Source organism: Panthera onca, chromosome B3 (genome assembly GCF_046562875.1).
Source record: "Panthera onca isolate mPanOnc1 chromosome B3, mPanOnc1 haplotype 2, whole genome shotgun sequence".
In the NCBI taxonomy this organism is placed as follows: domain Eukaryota; kingdom Metazoa; phylum Chordata; class Mammalia; order Carnivora; family Felidae; genus Panthera; species Panthera onca.
Genome location: NC_138344.1, coordinates 79,570,005 through 79,587,802, shown reverse-complemented (window position 1 = coordinate 79,587,802; position 17,798 = coordinate 79,570,005). Strand labels below are relative to the sequence as shown.

Genomic DNA, 17,798 nt, shown 5'->3' with positions numbered 1-17,798 from the left:
CCCAGTCTTGAGGGTCTCTGGACTATGCACATTTAGGTGGCAAATCTCAGATGTAACCCCGAAGGGCTAGTAGTCATTTATATACTCATGCATGAAATAAAGTATTTTATGATATGTCAATCAAATGTGCCCAGAAATCAGAATCAAGTTTTTTACCAAAGTAAGTTCCTTCTAAATGTATCCAGAAAGAGCTACTTTGTCATTAAAATGAATGAATATTCATTTTTAGAACAGACATGTTGTTTGGATTGTGTTAAACATATGTCTGTTAGTGAAAGTGTGAGTCACAAAGAAAATTTCATCTAAAAATAATATCTATAGAAAAAAACAATAAATATACACACAGAAAAATATTTCTTTTTTCTGTTAACTGTTACTTCTTTATTTTTAATGCTTGTGATATCATTTATTTATTTTCTGTTATTAGAAATAATGGGTGACCATGTTCAGAGGTGTAAGCAACCCAAGTGTCCCATCGTGGGATAGATGGATAAACCATATATAATATAATATATCAGATGAAATATTATTCAGCCTTAAAAAAGGAAGGAAATTATGGCACATGCTACAACATGGATGAATGATGAGGACGTTATGATAAATTTAAATAAGCCTGTCACAGAAAGACAAATACCATCTGATTCCACTTAATATGAGGTATCTAAAGTTGTCAAATTCATAGGAACAGAAAGTATAATGGTGGTTGCCAGGATCTGAGGAAAGGGAGAAGCAGGGAGGTGTTTAATGGGTACAGAGTTTCAGTTTTGCAGGGTAAAAAAGGTTTGTAGGTTGGTTGCACACCAATGAACATATTCAACTCTTCTAAACTGTACAGCTAAAAATGGTTAAGACAGTGAATTTTAAATTATGTGCATTTTACCACCATAAAAAAAGAGAAACTGGAGAGAAAGTATAATTTTTAGACTGGAGCTTATTTATTTTTAGCTATAATTGTTTCTACAGAATATATACATAGGACTCGTCTTAGGCCTCTAAAAAGGTTATGATATAATACATGTTACTGGTCAAATGCAGGTATATAAGAAAACCTAGTTAAGGTTCAGTGGCAGGTCACTTGTCCCTAAATTGTTTTATTTACTTTTGGTGGAAAACACTGGACATTGTAAATTGTTATTTGTGGAATAATTAAAAGCTAACTAAAGTATTGAAATCACTTTTTTCAAATATGTATTTAACAGAGCTCCTTTGCTTTTTTAATGGCTAGTAATTTATAATCCAGAAACATTGATTTATTTACATATTTATTTACTGCTTAGTATTGTGTTGGAGAATGATTTGGGTTCAGTTATTTGATGATGAATAATTTAAGTCTTGTCCTCAAGGAATCTGAAGTCAACTGGAGTGGAGTTGGCGGGGGGGGGGGGGAGAGTAACAAACAGAAAATTGTAATAAAGTACCATAAAGATTATGAAAGGGGTAAATTAAGAGTGTGATGGGAAAAGATAGGAAGTTTTGAGAGTTCAGGGTTTCTGTTTTGGGGCTTCAAGGAACAGTTTATGGAAGAACCAGTAGCTTTGTTCAATGAGAAATGTAAGTTAATTAGGTGAAATGGTTGGAGCAGAAAATGGAGGGAACGGTAAATGCAGAGGCCTATGGGCAGAAGATTTTGTGTTTCAGTTTTGCTAGCGTAGTCCTGTATGTCTGTTGTCCTGGAGTGCGTGGTTTCTCTTGCACTGTTCTAAGTCCAGGTTTGATGGCCTGCCTGTAGGGCTCAGAAAACATGGCTTAGTAACTTAGAGTAGTTTACTGTGCTTGGAACATTGAGTTTGGGGTGGCGGAGTTAAGAGATGCCATAGGGAAGGAGAGGCTTTATTATGAAGATATATGCCACCTTGTAGCATGATTCTGGTAAAGAACCATGCCAGATTTTTATAGAGGAGATTATATAGAAAGGTGTGTACTTTAACATTTTGATGCTGGATTCACTGAAGACAAGAGGTTGAAATAGAACAAGAGGCAGGACCATCAATAAGGTAGCAGTATAGTGGGAGCAATAACTGACATTGGTTGTAGTGATAGAAAGAAGTGAGTGAATTCCAGAGTTATTAAAAAGCTAGACTTGCTCTGTGCCACATCTATTGCAAGAATGAAGACCGTTCTCAGAAATCAGACTGTGGACATTCCAGAAAATACCAACATTGCTCTGAAGGGATGAACTTTTATTGTGAACGGCCCCAGAGGAACCCTGCGAAGGAACTTTGATTGCATCAATGTGGAGCTCATTCTGCTTGGAAAGAAAAAGAAGGGTCTCCGAGTTGGCAAATAGTGGGAGAATAGAAAAGAACTGGCTGCTCTTTGCATTGTCTGTGGTCACATACAAAACATGGTCCAGAGCTTCCGTTACATGATGAGGTAGATGTATGCTCACTTCCCCATCATCGTTGTTACTTAGGAGAATGGTTCTCTTGTTGAAGTCATAAATTTCCTGGGTGAAAAATACTTCTGTGGGCTTCAGATGAGGCCAGGTATTGCTTGTTCAGTATCTCAAGCCCAGAAAGGTGAGTTTATCTTTGAAGTAAATGACATTGAACTTATATCAAACTCAGCTGCTTTGATTCAGCAAGCCACAGCAGTTAAAAACAAGGATATCAGAAAAATTTGGGATGATATCTATGTTTCTGAAAAATGAACAGTTCAGCAGGCTGATGAATAAGATCTAAGTTGTCCAGCTACAAAACCAGCAAGATGTTGCAGGAGTTTTCAGACTTACTTGTGATACTTTTTAAAATATTTATTTATTTGTTTTTTGAGAGAGAGAGAGACAGAGACAGAGTGTGAGCAGGGGAGGGGCAGAGAGAGGGAGACGCAGAATCTGAAGCAGGCTCCAGGCTCTGAGTTGTCAGCACAGAGCCTGAGGTGGGGCTCGAACTCACAAAGTGTGAGGTCATGACCTGAGCCAAAGTCTGATGCTTAACCAACTGAGCCACCCAGGTGCCCATGTGATATTTTAAAGATGCAATAAAAACTGTGCTGATTTGGGCTTTTTTTTTTTTTTTTTTTTTAAGACTTAAGATTTAAGATCATTGAGCGTGAGTTTGTGTGTATGTGTGTTTGTGGGGGAAGGAAGAGGATGACATTATGGCTTGGACTGTTGAGTGAGTGTTGGGGCAGCTCCCCATGGTAAGGACAGAAAAGGAAGGAGAGGGCTTGGGAAAACACAACCATCTTCACTGAAGCCTTAGAAGGGGATGGATAAGCCTAGTGAGGGTCCATGAAATGGGACCAAAAGAAGTAAAAAATAAGGACCTGAGTGGGGGAAAATGAAGAATTAACAGAGGATGAACAGCTCACAACCAAACCTAGGCAAACTAACAAAAACAAAACAGCAAACAAAGCAAAATTGAGCAGGGGTGGGTCGGAGAGGGAGGAGGAAAGCACAGAGTGTCCTTTTAAGAAACCAAGGGAGCAGGGTGTTTTGGGAATGGAGCCTATCAGGGAAGGCTTTGGCAGCAAGGTCCGGGTGGTGTGCTTGGTGGAAGGCATTTTAGGAGTGCCGTGGGGCTCAGGGCAGGTTGAAATGGGTTGCTGAGTTACATGAGAAGTGGAGGCTAGGAGCCAAGACAACCATTTCAAGAATTTTTACTGTAAGGAGGAGGAGACAATAGAGTAGAAAGAATTATACTAGAGAGGATATGATAATATAATTTCATCTTCATTTATTAAAAATTTTTATTGTGATAAAGTATACAGAACATAAATTTATCACTGTATTCATTTTATGTATACAGTTCAGTGGCATTAAGTAGATTCGTGATGTTGTGCTATCAACACCACCGTCTAATTCCAGAACTTTTTCAGTCTCCCGAACAGAAACTCTTTACCGGTTAGACAGTAACTTTCCATTCCTTCCTCCCTCTAACCCCTGGTAACTTCTAATCTCTTTCTGTGTCTCTTAACTTGCCTATTCTAGATATTTCAAGTAAGTGGAATTATCCAGTATTTGGGTCTGGTTCGTTTCACTTAACCTAACGTTTTCAAGGCTCATCTGTGAGGGGCGCCTGGGTGGCTCAGTTAGTTAAGCATCCAACTCTTGATTTCGGCTCATGTGATCTCACGGTTGTGAGCTGGAGCCCTGCATCAGGCTCTGCACTGACAGCACAAGCCTGCTTTGGATTCTCTCTGTCCTTCTCTTTCAGCCCCTCCTCTGCTCTCTCTCAAAATAAATAAAAAGTAAACTTTATAAAAAGGCTCATCTGTGTTGTAGTATATGTCAAAACTTTACTCTTTTTTATGGTTGACTAGGATCCCGTTATATGTGTATGCTACAGTTTGTTTACAGATTGATCTGCAGACACGTGGGTTGTTTTTGCCTTTGGGCTGTTGTGAATAATACTGCTATGAACATGGGTGTGAAAGTATCCCTTTGAGTACCTGTTTCCCATTCTTTTGGGTATATACCTAGGAGTGGAATTGCTGAGTCATGTGGTGATTCTATGTTAACCTTTCTGAGGATCCACCAAACTTTTTCATAGCGGCTACAAATTTTACATCCCTCACCAGCAGCATGTCAGGGTTCCATTGTCTCCACGTTATTGCAAATACTTGTTTTCTGTTCTAGGTATGGTTTTTGGAACTTAATAATGGTAATACTTCCTCCCTTCTGGGCTTTTGTGGAGTCCCCTGCCCCTTACTCCACCTGCCAATTTTATCAATCTGTGAGCCATTATCTCCATTTTATAGGTGTAAAAACTGAGGCTTTGAAAAGTTCAGAAGTTTGCCTAAGATAATGGCATTGTATCTCTCAGGGCAAAATCTTCACAGCTGTGAAGGCTTAGCATACACATATTCATCATTGGTCCTTATTTTTCCCCTCATTGAACTAAAACCGAAACTAAACTAAACTAAAGCTGAAACTAAAATTAAAACATGAGCTAAAACTTAAAGCTGAAATGTGTAAGATTTACAAAGCAACCTGCTTATTCAGGATACATGCAGCTTTTACATATATACTACCAAGCAGTGAAAATATATGCTAATACATGTGGCAGCTGCATTTGATCAAATTGTTAGAGAATAGATCTTAATAACATTTAAAATAACTGCATGAATTTGATCTGTGAATGAAGAATTTTCCATTTTGTGTAGTCTTTAAACTCTTTTGAACACCCACACCATCGGCGAAAGTAAATGATACTGTAGTAATACAACTTATAAATTATAAAATAAAAATCTATTGTATAAAAGTAAGAATACAAAATGGAATAGTTTAATAGGAATAGAATCTCCATTTTCTTTCTCTGTACGTTGGGTTTTCTTGCCCATTTCTGGGATGGGTACACCTCTACTTGTGTGCACTACTCATAAAAAAATGGCTAACAGCCATCTTGTGTGTTATGTTCAGGCACTTTTTAAAGCCAGTATTTAAAATATCCTTTGTGTTAAAGGGTATTTACTCAGATTAATTCACAACTGCATATTGAATATTTATGCACAAAGCGTTTTTTTGCATATTGTGATCTTGCTTTGCTCTCTGCAAAATATGCAATGACATTTAATTGAAACTATATCTAGCTGAAGTTCTCAAAGCTTGTCCTTGAGGAAGTACCTCTAATTGTAGGAGAAAAGGAGTGTAAGCGACATTGAATTTACTTGTAAAGCAAAGTTTGCAACCTTCTTCGAAAACTTATATTTAAATTGTCTTTGGAAAAGCGAATGAGGTGATAATTTATCACGTGAAGTTGTTTGCGCTGATGTTTCGGCATTTTGTAGAAAAACACAAATATGTAAAACCTAATAGAATGTCAGGGGGAAATTGGCAAAGAACTGTATGTGATCTCAGGGGAACAATGTCTAAAATACATATATATTTTTTAATAACCTGAATTCACTTGAATATATCTGTTTTGACTGCTTTGGATATCTATTTGCTCCATAGCAACTACCACACAGAAATATTCAAGGGGGAAGAAAGAAAAGGAAGGTATTTGATATGGAGATTTTAAATGGCTTTTTGAGTCCAAGCAGTCAGCTGTTTTCCTTTTGACTGTAGTAATTATTTAAGAAGATTTGAAATGTATTTTTGTGGTTACATTTTAAGTATATTACTAAGTTTTCCCTCAATGGTGTGTTTTTGTTTTTGTTTGGAGGGGGTAAGAAATAAATGAATTTCCTCTCCTGAAGCAACATCAAATTCAATTTTTCAAGGTCAGGATGTATGAATTTTATCCTCTATGGCTCCAGAAAATCTAATAGCTCAGTGCAGGTGACTGTCTAGCTAAATTCCAGGATGACACCAATGGGTGAGAAGAGTGACATCATGGGAATAGCTTATCAATGAATACAGCCACTGTTATACTAGGTCTGGAATAAGGAAAAGATGACAATTTTCCATTTGTCCAGGAGAGTCAAGAACACTTTCTAAGTGTGTTTCACATTTTTTATATACCCTTTTCACTCTTATTTTAAGAAGATTAGTATATGGTAATATGGGCCAAGAGGCTTACCATTTCAGAACTGACTTGATTTCCAAACATGTTATCATCTCTTTTCGAAAATACGTTAATAAATGAGACTCACGAGGACCCAGACCTAGAAACAAACACCTGGCAGACAGTTCATGTAAAGCAGATAAGAGCACTTACTGTCACAATCAGAGAGATGGTCTAGATGTGCTCTTTCAGGCAATGATGATGATGGTGATGATGCTGGTAATAACAGCTAATGTTTGCTAAGAATTGTCTGGAACCTATTTTGCTAAGAACATTGTATGTATTACCTCATTTAATCCTCAGAACTTTGCATGTATTATCTCACTTATAATAATCCCCTTTTTATTTTTTTATTTTTATTTTTTTAATGTTTTTATTTATTTTTGAGACAGAGAGAGACAGAGCATGAGCAGGGGAGGGGCAGAGAGAGAGGAAGACACAGAATCCAAAGCAGGCTCCAGGCTCTGAGCTGTCAGCACAGAGCCCGACGCGGGGCTTGAACTCATGGACTGTGAGATCATGACCTGAGCTGAAGTCGGACACTTAACCGACTGAGCCACCCAGGCACCCCAATAATCCCCTTTTTATAGATGAGGAAACTGAGACATAGGACAAGTCACTTGTTGAAGATCACATATTTAATGGCCAGGTCAACTTAAGAACTCAGGCTTTTTGACCACAAAGACTGTGTCTACTATACTGCCTCTGATTTTGATAATAATGTTTTTGGCAGATGGTGATCACAGAAGTTGCTTTAAGTCACAAATTTCCAGTACTCTTTTTTTCTAAGGCCAAACCATGTAGCTTTTATCCTCCCAAAATTATAATATTTTCACTTTTATAGTTTTAAAGAGGAAGGTGTGAAAATTTGAAATGTTATCTATTCTCATTTAATTTCCTACTTTACATCAAAAGCATATCATACCCAGATCTAAATGTCATTACCGTTTGTTTCTCACACTTAACGAAAGGGAAAGTTTCTGCTGAGTTTTGAGCAGAGAGACTCACTTACAGGAGTGTAACCATGCTCAGCAAAGTTTTGGCACTTGTGTTTGGCAAAACATCCCAGGCAGATGAATGATTCACATGGCAGGATCACTGCTGCTCAAAAAGGTGCATTAATATGAATATTAGCACCTCTAAGTGTTTGTGAAATAACCTTAATGGAAGGACTAGAATATTGACAAAACATTTTCAAAAATTTTTTCTATATTTAACAGATGAAGATACAAAGAGTAATTTATTGCAGAAATCCATGATGATTCAATTCCAAGTTGAATGTGATGTCTATAATTATGTTTTAGAAGAGTATTAAACAATATGGATGTGATATCTGGTTCTTAAATATCATCGTTACACTGAGTTCTAAATATAATCCATCTATAACCATACTTACAACAGATATTACTATGTGACAAGCAATACTTAGATGTAACAAGAAAGAAATGGAACATTCAAACTTATGTGATTTCGGAATAATTCTTAGCATTTCTCCAGGGGTTATTAAGGCAAATGAAAGGGATTTTTACAAGGTATAGTTGTGTTGAAGTTTTCCTCCTCAGAATTCACATTATTGCCACAGCCTACGAATGACAAACATTTGTGGACTATGGCAGCAATCTGTTGGGTGTTTCAGTCTATTTTGAGCTGAAATTGATTAGCACTTTATGAAAAGTGTACAGAAAATTGCCATGCTTATCAAGGCAAATCAAGCCATAATTCTGCCTTTTTTTTTGTACACCTGCAGCTATGAATATTTTTTGGTGGATACATTGAGATGTGCTCAAGAATATACATATCGGGCTGCATATCGTGCAATTTATTCTGATCTTACTGACAGTTTGCAAACAAAAACTCAAAACAAGATGCAACTGTGTGCGGCTCCCACACTGTAGGTTCTGATTTTGGCACCCATGAATGCACAAGGAAAGGGGCTGCAGCTGAAGAGGTGTGCTTCTGCTCATCTTACTGTGAAATACAATCTGGGTGTTTGTTTGATGGATTGCATGAAATATGGAGGAAATCTGAACTAAGGGTAAGAGTTTCATCTGATTGCCTTTAGTTTTACCCCACCTTGGTAAAAATAAGGGGAAGGAATGAAAATAACCTGGAGTTGATGACTGTCATGATGGAAGTTAACTGTATTCCAGGGGAGTTGTTAAGAATGAGGAAAGGAAGAAGTGAGCCATGATGGTGAATTCCATATTTTGAGAGGAAGAACATTCTCTGTGGCAACACCTTCAGAGAAAAACAAGTATTGTAAGCCAAAAGAAAGGGAGGAAGACCATGGACTTACATGAAGTCACTGTTATTTGATGGACTTTCTAAAACAATAAAAACAACAAAAAAACTGTAGAAATAGGCTAGTTTTCTCTCATGTCACTCATGCAGAGTTGAGAATAAATATCATGAGATATTTATTGATATTGAAATATCAGTATGAGACAGTGAGAATTTACGGAGTAAGCTAGTCACCTGAAGCTCATTTTAATCCCAGCAAATATTGTAAGTTGTTACTTAAAAACTGCGTGTTGTGTGCAATCCTTTTACTTTATGCCTGGCTCTATCTAGAAAAAGATCATGAATCATCTTGCTAAATTCTATATCTGCAGTAAGTCTGTTCTGATAAAATTCTGTATTTTATACAAAAACACATTTCCAATAAATCCTATTTTAAAAATAAGTTTTTAGATGTTTGCTATGAAAAATAAGGAAAAGGGAAAAATTAAATCAATTATAATTCTATCACTTAGAGTATATCATTCCACTCTTTTTATTATAGATTTGACATGGTAAGCCATTTTGGGATTTGCTTTGTGACACAATACATGATGAACCTATTTCTATGTCATTAAATATTCTCCTATTATATTTAGAAAATATTCAGTTTTTTTTTAATGTTTATTCATTTTTGAGAGAGAGAGAGAGAGAGAGAGATTGAAAGCGTGAGCAGGAGAGGGGCAGACACAAAACTTGAAGCAGGCTCCAGGCTCTGAGCTGTCAGCACAGAGCCTGACATGGGGCTCTAACTCACGAACCGTGAGATCATGACCTGAGCCAAAGTCGGCCGCTTAACTGACTGAGCCACCCAGGCGCCCTTCGTTTTTTTTTTTGTTTTTTTTTTTCAATCAGATAGACTTTCCAGTGTTATTATATGGATTTCCAACATCCAGTCTCTGTGTGGTTGGATGTTTAGATATTTCCAATATTTTTCAATGAACAATAGTAATAATTTTCATCATCACCATGGACATTAAAAATTTTTATTGAGGTGAAATTCTAATAATGTAACAATTAACAGTGTTGTACATCTACCACCTGTCTGTACTTCCAGAGCATTTGCCTCACTCGAAAGTAAAGTGCCTTCTCCAGTAAGGAGCATTTCTCTTTCTGTCCCCAGCCTACCTCTCCATCACTGTCCCTCGCCTCAAAGTTAAACCCTCAGGTGTTTTCATTGCGCAAACCAACCTTGTGAATTCTTGCTCTATCACCTTGGCTGGTTGCACTCTTTTCCATTTCTCTTCATCCATTATTCAAACCTAAGTCAGTTCTCCTACCAACTTCTCCTACCAACTAAGCCTACATGACCTCTCCTGAAAACTATTAGTACATGTCTGTCCTGCTCATTGGGCCCATTTTCCATCTTATAATGCCATTCCAGTAGTATATGTTGTCCATACATTTTATCACAAACAGTTTCTATTTTGCTAGGGTGGCATCTTACCTATTTGATGTTCCCTGATGATTGTCTTTGTACATGACACAATAGAAATACACAATAAATTCTCATCAAATGAATTAAAATTCATTTTTTCCCTCACAGACCTTAGCATGGTGCTTAGCATAGAGCCCCAACAAATATTTACTGATTGATTTAAACCTATTTATACATTTATCTAATTATCTCGAGGTCACAGGTTCTGCGTAACTAAACAGCTTTGTAAAAAAAGTACTGTATTTGCTCTCATTTATATGACCTTATTTAGGAGATTCATCTTTAAATGCTGAGATGTAATGAACAAGGCATCATTCATATGTAAATCAGTCTGTCTTTTTTTTTTTCTTTCTTTCTTTGAGTTTAGTCTTTTCTCAGCCTTCATATTTCTATGTGTGGTGTTTGTTTGCATTGGGCAATTCCAATTGTGGGACCATAAAATGTAGGATTAGGTTTTTGCTTTTGTTCTCCTCATGGTACTAGTGTCTAGTAGGTTCAGAGAACATTTCACAGTGACTTGTGGGCCCTTCTTGGCAATTATTTCTGTTATCTCAGAACTCATTTTACTAGAGATATAAATTATATGATTTCCCCCTAAGTGTATTTGCCTTGCACTTGTGTCCATGTTGGTTTCTGGAAGTTGAATGCATGTTTCCATAGGAACTAGAAATAATAAATTGGTATACTGTACCTATAGTTTCATTGTTCTGTGAAGACATTTCTAAAGCAAGAGAATGTTAAATTTATGCTAACTAATCTGTCCATTTGCCTTTTATAATAACATATATTTTTGAAAAGTTCCATTTTATTCCAGGAACATAGCTTTCTCTTCTTCATTAATTCTGAAGAAAAATTCCAATGAATTGATGAGTTTTTCCACCACCTCCCCTCATTTCCTCTCTCATGATTCCATGAAAAGCAAATGAAAAAAAAAACGCAGTGAAGATAAGATTCAGAGCTAAGTCTCTCAAAGTGTATTTCCATATATTTCTGGTAGACTTTTTTTTTTTTTTTTTTTACAGCATAAGGGCCACCATTTATTTTTATTGTTCTTGTAATCAGTGAATAGGTTGAGCTTAATTTTATTGACACTCCTTTTTAAAACAATTCAGCCTGATTTCAGAAGTGACATATTTTGCATCAGAGAGGACTAAACTATGCAAAGTGGCATCCTTTGAGGAATGCTCATTACCAGAGTGGCAGCAAGGAGCTCAGCTCAAGCAGTTCCTATAGTGATTGCAAACTGGCTCACTTCCCAGTGCTTAACAATTTCAGCATGGTTTTCTCTTGATTGACCATCAGTCTTCAGCATTTCTAAACACATATATTACACACACACACACACACACACACACACACACACACACGGCCAGACACAAGATAAACAAACAAAGACTCTTATTAAACTCCAGGAACAGCTCACATAGAGTGGTTTAATCCTTTTTGCATAAATAAGATCCCTGCTCTGCTATGCTATTTTGGAATATAGAAAGTCTATAAAGCTTGACTCCAAATTTCAGAAGGCATAATCAACTGTAGAATGTTTTTTAGTATCCAGATATTCAGGGTCATGACTATGTTCTCCCAACACAGATTCTCTATAGTCTAAATGAATTTATCAAACTAATCATTGAGACTGATTTGTGACTGCTACGTGCAGCTTCAAAGGTTGTTGGCACACTTATTCATTACTTCTGTTATTTATTTTTGGGACATTTCCCACATGCCAGGTGCTATCCTAGACAGAGTGTCAGAAACCTCCTTCATATATCCCCACACCTATTCTGCCTCTAGTGCCACTGCTAGTGCCACTTCTACCACAGTCAGAATCCTCTTTTAACAACACAAATTCGACCATGTTACCCTTTCGCTTAAAACATTTTAGTGAAGTACAGTTACAGTTGGCCTAAGTTTCCAACTCTTTTCCATAGCTCACAAAGCCTTATGACATGGCCTCTGCTGCCTGTCTGACCTTTCTTTCTATTCCGTCCCTTGACCACTGTGTTCCAGCCACACTGGCCACCTTTCTGAGCCTAGGTGAGGCCAAGGTCTTTGTCACATACAAGCCTTTGTACATGCTGTTCCCTCTGACTTGAACACTCTATCCTCTCTTGTTGCCAAAGCTGGCTCCTTCTCCTTCTTCATGTTTTATCTTAAATGTCACTCCTAATGGAGTTTTCCTCTAACCATGCTATGTAAACTAGGCCTCCCCATAGCTCTCTTTTGTTATACTCTGTTTATCTTATTGCAAATTCAAAGTTCTAAGTTTATATTTATTTGTTTTCTTTATTTTCTGTGGCCTCCACTGAAGAATGATATCTGGAGGCTGTTTGTAGATTGTGAGAGTAAAATTTCTATCAGGTTGAAGAGAAGGTGTAATAGGAGTGAAGTTTTGAGAGACCCAGAAAGATTAAACCCTGTGAGAATATTGATTTCCAAGATTTTCAGCATGCAACAGTTACCAGAACAACTTTTGGGGTTAGGCTATGGGTGTGGTAAGCCAATGACAAGTGGAAATGAAATGAGGGTTGCTGGAGTGGAGTATCTACCACAAGCCAGGCTTCACTAGGCATTGGGTATGTAAGCTTCAAAACAAAATCCAAATTCTTTACTCTTACCTCCTTGGTTGTAAATTAATTAGCCATATATGTGTGTTATTTCTGGGATTTCTGTTCTGTTCTGGTTGATCTATGTGTCTCTTTTTATGCTGGCACTATACTGTTTTGATTACTGTAGCTTTGTAATATAGTTTGAAATCAAGGTGTGTGATACCTCCAGCTTTGTTTTTCTTTCTCAAAATTAATTTGGCTATTTGGGGTCCTTGGGGTTCCATACAGATTTTAAGATTATTCCATTTTTGTGAAAAATGTCAATGAAATTCTGACAGAGATTACCCTGAAACTGTACATTGCTTTGGGTAATATGAACATTTTCACAATATTATTCTTCCAAGCCATGAGCATGGGATATCTTTTCATTTATTTGTGTCTTTTTCAATTTCTTGCATAAGTGTCTTATGGTTTCCAGTGTACATGTCTGTCACCTCCTTTGTTAAATCTATTCTTGGGAATTTTATTCTTTTGATGCAATTGTAAATGGGATTGTTTCTCTAATTTCTTTTTCTGATAGAAACACAACAGATTTTTGCATATTAATTTTGTAACGTAACGTTACTGAATTTATTGATTTTAATAACTTTTTGGTGGAGTCTTTAAGGTTTTCTATATATAACGTCATGTCATCTGCAAATAGTGACAATTTTACTTCTTCCTTTCCTATTTGGAAGCCCTTTATTTCTTGCCTTGCTTAATTTCTGTGGCATTCCAATACTATATTGAATAAAAGTTGGGATAGTGGGCAGCCCACTCGGTAAGGATGGCCCATTTGCCATTCCTTGTCTTAGTGGATGAGCTTTTGGTCTTTCATCATTGAGTATGATGATAGCTGTGGGTTTGTTGTATATGGTTTTTATTATGTTGCGGTACATTCCTTCTACATCCATTTTGTAGAGTTTATTACAAATGAATGTTGAATTTTGTCAAGTGGTTTTTCTGCGTCTATTGAGATGATTATATGATTTTTATCTTTTATTTTGTTAATGTGGTACATCATGTTGATTGATTTTCAAGTGTTGAACCATCCTTGCATTCCTGGAATAAATCTCACTTGATTGTTATGTATGATCCTTTTGATATGTATTGTTGAATTTGGTTTACTAATATTTGTTAAGGATTTTTACATCTATGTTATCAGGGATATTACTGATGTAATTTTATGTAGTTTTATGATGAAAGAAGCAAGAATATACAGTGGGGAAAGGACAATCTCTTTAATAAATGGTGTTGGGAAAACTGGGCAGCCATATGCACAAGAAGGAAACTATTTCTTATACTGCTAGAAGGACTACTATCTTCTACCATACACAAAAATTAACTCAAAGTGGATTAAATACTTGAATTTAAGACCTGAAACTCCAGAAGAAATTGACTATTTGACTACTTTGCTTATAAAATATTTGTTGCCTATTATTTCACTAGGAAATGGGTACGGAGATAGATTAGACTTCTAAATGACATATTTGCCATATTAAAGGCTAATCTTTCTCCATCTTTCTCCTTCCTTCCTTCCTTCCTTCCTTCCTTCCTTCTCTGAAATCATGGCAGTATACTTTCTAAATTTCCATGCATTGTTTTCTCTCTGTCACTTTATTTTATCTGAACATCATTATTTGATATGGTTGAATAATAGTTTTTTTGTTCATTTTAATTTTGGATAATGCAGCATTCTAGATTTTTTAAAAAAATTAAATTACACTTGAGTATTGAGCACAAGGTTAACGTTCATTGATTAGTAAGTATTTTTAAGATCTTATATAAGTTTTAATTACTAACAAATATTTTTTCCCAGATGTATGGAAGTTAATGGATACTTTTGCTTAATAAAATACAGGATTAGCAGACAGTTTGTTACAATAGGTAGAATGGAGAATAGCCATGTGAGTGGAATTTGTGATTTCCTGCCAGTACCAGAAACAACATAGAGATGGGGCAAATGGTGAGACATAGAAAACTAAAACATTTTGATGGTCATTTTGACTTCCTCATTTGTAGGATTTTTGAAAACTTACCCATTCAGCAAATGTTTGTTTAATGCCTGTTTTGTTGTGTTGGATGGTGGAGACAATTACAAAGAGAATAAGACTAGCACAGTCATCCACCCCCATGATGCTTACATTATCTTCAGTATGCAATTGAGCATGCAATTTTTTGCCACCTCCCTCCCTTGCATTTTGTATGTTAATTTCATATGATCACTAAGTATTCCCTGACTGCTTGATGTTATCATAAGTATATAGTAGCAGTTTTGTATATATTTTTATAATTAGATGTTGTTTGCACACATGACTTGTGTTCCAGAAAAATACAAAAAATAGTTGAAGATCTGAAAAGGCTACTATAATTTCTCACTTTATTTAAGATGCAACTATTTGAGGAAAAACTTGATAAAATAATTTGAACATGTGTTTCGAAGATCAGACCTAGGGATAATTCAAGAGCATCCTCCAGCAAACTGAGAGTTCAGAGAGATAAATCTAGTAGGCCTGTTGTAAGTTTATTCAAAAGTAACCCTAGCCCTCTTGTTCCTTTATTTCTCTGTCCTTTCTACTTTAATCCCTGGGTCTTGGTATTTTAAGTAAATAGCTTCTTCTTAAAATTATTCTCAGAGTGATTTATTTTGGTACCAAAATGTCCTTCAATTTATCTAAATGTTCACACTCATACTCTCCCTTTGCCTTGTGTGTGTGGTGGGGGCATTGAAATGTCTGGTCTAACCATTTACAAGGCAAAAATGACAAAACACTGTTGATAAAAAGGAGTGGTATTCTTAGGAGAAAAAGTAGCTATGTTTTTTTTGTTTGTTTCTTTTCTTCATGCTACCAGTACTAAAGGTCTATGGGAAGGAATAGGTATTGCACCCACAGCATTGGACTGGCTAAGGTGTACTTTGCATATGCACGGAAGTCAGATAGAATGTGCCTTCCTTTATTGGTCAGAGTCTACATTTCAAAAGAAAGAATTGGATTAATTGGTGGATAAATTGAGATTCCATGTTAAGAAACCCTTGAAGACTTAAGTACAGTCTCTACTGTTTGGATGTTAGAGTGAAACTCTCCAAATTATTCTCTTTGATTCCATCTATAGATTTATAAGGACACCTGACCAAATTACATTGTCAGGAATATTAATATATTCTTAGTTGAATTCACACATGGTCATTGTCCAGGAGCGACCAAATGTCCCAATTAATGTGATCAAAAAAAGTATGTAGTTCATTTGTATTTTAAAAATGATCATTTTTTATTGAAAAATTGTGTCATATCGTTTAAGTTTACCTTAAAAATGATTGGGGCCCCTGGGTGGCTCAGTTGGTTGAGTGTCCGACCTCGGCTCATGTCATGATCTCGCAGTTAGTGAGTTCGAGCCCCACGTTGGGCTCTGTGCTGACAGCTCAGAGCCTGGAGCCTGCTTCACATTCTGTGTCTCCTTCTCTTTCTGCCCCTCCCCTGCTCATGCTCTGTCTCTGTCTCTCAAAAATGAATAAATGTTAAAAAAATTATTTTGGCTGTTCATATAGCCCCTCTATTTCCTAGAAGTAGCTGAAATTGCTGTTATTATTTTGTGGTTTTTGAGATCATATCATCTTACCTTAGATTGTCTGAAAAATGTATGTTTTACTGATTTTTCTTGGGGAAAAAGTGTGCATTTTAAGACATTGTTCTCCAGGGTAATGAATATTATCAGAATATGAAAAACAGTAAGAATGTAGAATGCCTCTAGGAGGCTTGAAAACAAAGGGAAGAGAATGGTGGTCACATTTTCTTTGCCATGCATTTTGCTTCATTTTCCACTACATGTTAATTTATTTATGTTTCTTCTTTTCCTCTCGGTTATAAGAAGTTACTTTGTGACCAGAGCAGATAAGAATACTCTCAGGGCTCATTTAGCTTTGGGCACTTCATTTTAAAAGCCACAGTGGGTCCAGAGCCTAACATCTTTGTTTATTTTAAAGGAGATAGAGTGAAAGATTTGGAGATAAAGGGAAAACATGAGTTGGAGAGTTAAAAAAGTGAAATGTATTTCAGTACCATCAGATTAGGATTGGAAGAGAGGAAGACACGAGCATTTCAAGAACACTAATGGATGGGAACCATAGATCTTATACTTGAAGTGAAAATTGGGAAGAAAAGAATTTGTATTGTTCAAATGTTATTTCCTGATGGGAACTCTCCCTGTCCTCTTATACTAGCTCAAGCTTGTCTCTTCTACTTTCTCTTAGTGCGAAGTACCTTTTTGTTCATAGCAGCTATTTCAGTAGTAAATGTCATTATTTGATGACACTTTGTCTTTATTCATTGGTAATCCTAGTAAACATCATGGAACATGGCACATGGGTTTAGTGCATTAAAAAAAAACAGCAAAATAAAAATGTTGGGAAGACAATTAGAAGAATATGAAAAATAAATGGTGCATGTTATCATGTAAGAACAAAAGAATACAAATTTTGTTATGGTTCCCCAGATGAAAAACAGGCAATAGAACTGAAAAATAAGATTCAGCTCCAGGGGGGTGGCATATTTTCTTCATATGGATGAAGCATTCAGTTGAAAACGCTTTGTTTTTGATTCCACTGTTTCCAGATACTTTTGTATCTGATACTCTATTTTTACCCTAGTCTTCTATGATGAGGTAGGAGCTTTATGGTTAAAATACAAAACAAATGATATGGAAAAGATACTAAAGGGGCCTACCAAAATGTCCAGATTAGGAAGTAAAAAAAAAAAAAAAAAGTCTGATTTTTTACTCCAAAACTGACTGTCTTCTGTCAGTTTTCTTAATATGTTGTTTTTCCCACTTGAGTGGTTGGTGGAAAGAAACCCTTGATCTGCTGCTATTCAGTAAGAAATTCTCAATTAAAGTGGCAGCTTAATCCAAATATAAAAATATTGCTGTCTATCAGAGCCAAAGTTGGTTTTGTTCTGTGGAACTGCCAAAGAAGAAAGCGCTTGGTGAAGACATAAGATAGAGTTACATTTGGTATAGAAGCTTCTAGAAATGGTGTGTCAGAATATAGTT

The 17,798-nt window shown here is 36.2% G+C and overlaps 1 protein-coding gene and 1 pseudogene across 2 annotated transcripts in view; both read left to right on the top strand.

The window, feature by feature from the left end:
- PRKD1 (protein kinase D1) overlaps positions 1-17,798 on the top strand; it is a 328,491-nt gene that overhangs the window by 55,300 nt on the left and 255,393 nt on the right. The window lies entirely within an intron of this gene.
- LOC144616535 (large ribosomal subunit protein uL6 pseudogene) lies at positions 1,246-2,674 on the top strand (annotated as a pseudogene).